Source organism: Zingiber officinale, chromosome 3B, assembly GCF_018446385.1.
Source record: "Zingiber officinale cultivar Zhangliang chromosome 3B, Zo_v1.1, whole genome shotgun sequence".
NCBI lineage: Eukaryota > Viridiplantae > Streptophyta > Magnoliopsida > Zingiberales > Zingiberaceae > Zingiber > Zingiber officinale.
In genome coordinates, this window is record NC_055991.1 from 56,589,687 (window position 1) to 56,593,562 (window position 3,876).

General features: G+C 40.1%; 1 long non-coding RNA gene across 1 annotated transcript; it reads right to left on the reverse strand.

Annotated features, from left to right (window-relative positions):
• Window positions 1-993: 993 nt before the first annotated feature.
• On the reverse strand, window positions 994-3,360 carry LOC121968311. Its single transcript, XR_006108056.1, has 4 exons — window positions 2,791-3,360; window positions 2,551-2,700; window positions 2,257-2,319; window positions 994-1,225 (listed from the first exon to the last, which is right to left on the reverse strand). It is a non-coding gene; the product is annotated as an uncharacterized LOC121968311 (long non-coding RNA).
• Window positions 3,361-3,876: the final 516 nt, after the last annotated feature.

The window sequence follows — 3,876 nt, forward strand, 5'->3', positions numbered from 1 at the left end:
ATTTAGCCAGGAAGCATAATGAAGCTTCTGACAGCTTTGTTTGCCTTTAAAAAATGGATATCTTGCAATGGCCTAAATGACAAGATCAAATGTGCATTTTAGCGTCGATTTTCAAGGATTACAAATCAACAACCAGGATCATGCAATCAACAATGGAAAACAAAAAATCAATCGGAAATTACGGGCAAGGTTTAGAAAAAAAAAAGATTAATCTGGAAGTACCGGCTGATGAACTGGAAGATGATAATATGGACATTGATATCAATCAACCAAGTACTATGGTCGACATGTTAGGAGAGAAGATGTCCTCTCAGGATGTTTGCATTACATCAGCTGTACATGCTGTTGTTTCAATGTCCATAGATGCACATACACTAGATATACACTAGATAGTAGCATATTTACTATAATATAATAGGACAAAGGATCAACTTATGACTATAAGTTGATCTTGTAGTTTACCTAGAAAAAATCTCTCTCATCCTTAGTCAATTTAGTGGCCAATTATAAATTAACTCCATGATTTATCTCCTTTTACATAATCTGGACAAACTATGAGGGACGACTAGGATGAACATACATTTAGATAGGATCACATTTTTTCCCCCATACTATCTACTTGTGATTCCTTGCATTTGTTGGTGGAGATGACTAAAAGAGATAACAGAGAATTATCAGAATTGATCGGATTAAATCACTAAATCAAATCAAATTAATATTTGAATTATTCTAATAATTCTGTTATTGTCACGCTCCAGGTAGTCTCTGTCAGAAGAAATTTCGACAGTATCTCCTCTGTACGGATGACAATCTGAAACTTCCTACAACATCCAGATACCTCGGCCAACATGGCCGGAACAATATATATAAATAATAAGCAACATCCACACATTTTAATAATAAAACTAAACTAATACAACGATAAGGAAAAATCAAGTCAAAAATCCTACTCAACTACACCCATAAAGCTGAAAACTTATATCCTACTCCACTACACCCATAAAACACAAATCACAACGATAAAATCAACTCACCTCTTCTGCCGTCCAGGCAGGTATGTAACAAAACATATCTAATAAAATCCATCGACAATAAAACCATACAATATCCAAGTGTCAAAAACCAGAACAACTCTAGATAGTAATAAGAAAATCAAAAGATAAAAACACACATCCTCGAGATCTGCAGGGGACTAGCGACTGGAACTCCTCCGGACAGCCTCAACCTGAAAATAGTAATAATGAGGTGTGAGTCCAACACTCAGGGGATACCTAGTTGACATGCATAGTAAATAATAACCAGCAGAAATAAATATGCGTACAGTCTCTTGGATAGAAAATGCAAAACGACAAAGTAAGAAGTATCTGTACTAACCAGAACCTGGGAATAGGGATATCAAGGCCGTCAGACCCCGAGTATCATAAATCCTGTATGCATGTCAAACAATGCATCCATCCAATATGCAACATATAAAGTGTAACAAACACAAGCAATAAATGTAAATAATGCATATGATGCCAATAACATGTCCTGGTCACCCCTGACGCCAATCAATCATCTCACACACGATGGTGAGACCGAGTGGGTAGAGCTGTGACAACCGTGCACTCTGTCATCACTGTTCCTGAGCGACCGAGTGGACGGGATGTTGTCGGAGTACACCTATCCTCCTACCCTAAATCATAAGTGGGGGAGCGCAATGCTCTCATCTCCTTGAGCTAGTCTAGAGGAGGGATCCCTGTCGGCTACCACGCTGTGTCACACTACCCATGAGCGGACCAATGGAGCTAAACAGAGCAACCTGCTGTACACACCATGCCTAAATAAAAACAACTAATCCATGAGTGGTTGTGTGTGCAGACCCATGTAACTGGCGATGCGCTTAACAATAATGGAGTCGACTATCGCACAGCATGCAATCATGCTAGATGGTGCATAACACTAAGCATAGAAATATCCTGATCCTATATACCTCCATAAAAATATGTACCATATACGTGGATCAAATAATATGATCTAGGTAGACATGTCAGGTATAGTATCTAACCAGTTCGATATATCATAAAGCATGACATGTCACTACCTCCATAACATAAATAATAAACATGACATGAACGCTAAACAAGTAACAAACAAATCATACTGGGAAACAAATAGTGACATGTCGATGCAGATATAAACATAATTATTTCTACTTGCTAAAATCTACTAAACATATCAATAAGACATATCAAAATAGATAGGTCAAGTTCCCACCTCCAATAAGAGGATCGTATCTGAAATAGATCCCTCGTCGAGATGTCGTCTCGTATCAAAGTCCTATAATACATAATATACAAATTTAGCTAATTACATATAAATTAATTAGTTAAATTAAATCCCCGAGAAGCTAACCTAAATCGAAATCCAATTATAAACCCTAATTAGATCATCTAATTCCTCAATCAACTCTAACTAATCCATTCAAATGAGGACTTGCAATAAGCATAAACAATCACACAACTTAATCTAAATCAATACTAAATGTAATAATTTCATAGCACAACTTACCCAAAATCCGTGTGTGCTTTGCTCACAACCGGAGCTACAGCGGTTGGGTCCAAAGCTGGAACCAAGCAACTGAGTGACCAGAAACGAAGGAAACCCTAATCTGCAACCCGATCAGATCCAAAAGAAGGGTAAATAGGTGGCTGGCAGAACCTGCGAATCAACCAGCTCAATAAATCTTCCGATCACAGAGACACAAACTCAAGAAAACACCTCTGACGATGATCGGTTGAAGGCAAGTACCTGGTGATCAGCAAGGAACAGGTCACCGACAGTAAACTGATTCCAAAGCGCTGGAGAAAAAAACAACTTGTATAGAAAACTGACTGCAACCAAACCCAACGGAGCTAGGGTTCGGATTCCCCCTTGGCTGGAGATCAACTCGTACGGGGCGGCGTTGAGGCTGGCTAGGGCACGGACTAGCAATGACTGAGGTCTCTACGACGGGTAGGTGATCGATTGGCGCCGGCGCTCAGCCTCGTCTCGTCGCCGCAATCACGACTCGAGTAGGGAGAAGGGCGGTGGTGGAGACGGTAGGGCACCGGTAGAAGGGCTCGGCCGGTGGTGGCTTGCGCATTGCCGACGCTTGCTAGGGAGAAGAAGGAGAAGAAGGGGGAACTCGCCGTGGCAGCAACGGGAAGAGGAAAGGATCACCGCTGCTATGCTGAGTAGAGGAGTTTTGTAAGGCTCGGGGAGGAGAGGAGTCGCGAGCGTTGCCGGCATCGGTTGGGAGGCGTCGGCGCCGTAGGGCACGGTTCGGGTGAGGAAGCGGGGCACGGGCATGCGGGGAAGGAAATAGGGAGAGAAAAGAAGAAAAAAAGAATATAAAAATTCAACTTTTCATCACTAATTTAGGGTAGTCTAAATAAATTTTTCTGGGATCCAATATTTATCCTCGTAAACTTGTCATACGAGTTCCGAAAAATTCCTAAATTTTTTTTAAAAATTCCAGAAAATTCCTTTATGGTTATTCACTCTTTTTTGATATTTTACAGTTATAATTATTAGAATAATTCTCAAAACTATTCTTAAAATAATTCTATTATTTATTAATTGATCAAATACATTTTAAACATTATATATTGTATTATCCTTATGGCGCGAATAATATTGCAAACCTTTTAAGCAAGAGAAGACGAATGATGGTGAGGAGTCGACCTGCCCAATGCTTGCAAGGCTTCACAGGTATCAAATGAGGAAGAGAGGCAAAGGAGAGTTTTCAAGAATGATGTCCTTCCAGCACTCACATCATTGTCGAGGCATGAAGTGACCAAGGATCTCCAATGCTTGGAGGTATAACAAGCACAGGCAAGTCACAACTGATTGTAT